A 1,115-nucleotide genomic window follows, 5' to 3' on the forward strand; every position below is an offset into this window, starting at 1 on the left:
TGCCCAGGAAGAGGAGCGTCTGCCCTGGGTCAGGAGGTGGAGCTAATCTCGGCTTCTGCTTCCAGGCTGCAGCCCAGGCTTCCTTCCCAGTGAAGAGGAGCTTTCCTTCGGCCTGAGCTTCTGCCTCTTCCTGTGGCAGCAGTGGAGGAGGCAACCTTCTCCAGACAGAGGAGCATCTCTCCTCTGCTGCTGATGCTCCAGGGGGGGCGGCCACAGCAGGGGCTCTGCTTCGCATGACAGAGGATGTTCTCCTCGGCCTGGGCTTCTGCCTCTTCCTGGGGAAGCAGCGGAAGAGGCCGCCTTTCCCTAGCTGGTGGAGCATCTCTCCTCTGCTGCTGATGCTGCAGGGGGGAAGCCACAGCAGGGTCTCTCCTTGTCAGGAAAGAGGAGCTTCGCTGCGGCCTGGGCTACAGCCTCTTCCTGGGGAAGCAGCGAAAGAGGCTGCCTTCCCCAGCTGGTGGAGCATCTCTCCTCTGCTGCTGATGCTGCAGGGGGGAAGCCACAGCAGGGTCCCTCCTTGGCAGGACAGAGGAGCTTCGCTTCGGCCGGGGCTTCTGCCTCTTCCTGGTGAAGCAGCGGAAGAGGCTGCCTTACCCAGGTGGAGGAGCATCTCTCCTCTGCTGCTGATGCTGCAGGTGGGCAGCCACAGCAGGGTCTCTCCTTGGCAGGACAGAGGAGCTTCGCTTGGGCCTGGGCTTCTGCCTCTTCCTGGGGAAGCAGCGGAAGAGGCTGCCTTACCCAGGTGGAGGAGCATCTCTCCTCTGCTGCTGATGCTTCAGGTGGGCAGCCACAGCAGGGTCTCTCCTTGGCAGGACAGAGGAGCTTCGCTTGGGCCTGGGCTACAGCCTCTTCCTGGGGAAGCAGCGGAAGAGGCCGCCTTCCCCAGCTGGAGCAGCATCTCTCCTCTGCTGCTGATGCTGCAGGGGGGAAGCCACAGCAGGGTCTCTCCTTGGCAGGACAGAGGAGCTTCGCTTGGGCCTGGGCTACAGCCTCTTCCTGGGGAAGCAGCGAAAGAGGCTGCCTTCCCCAGCTGGTGGAGCATCTCTCCTCTGCTGCTGATGCTGCAGGGGGGAAGCCACAGCAGGGTCCCTCCTTGGCAGGACAGAGGAGCTTCG

The sequence above is a fragment of the Oryzias latipes genome, chromosome 18 (assembly GCF_053564925.1).
Source record: "Oryzias latipes strain Hd-rR chromosome 18, Olatipes_Hd-rR_3.1".
NCBI lineage: Eukaryota > Metazoa > Chordata > Actinopteri > Beloniformes > Adrianichthyidae > Oryzias > Oryzias latipes.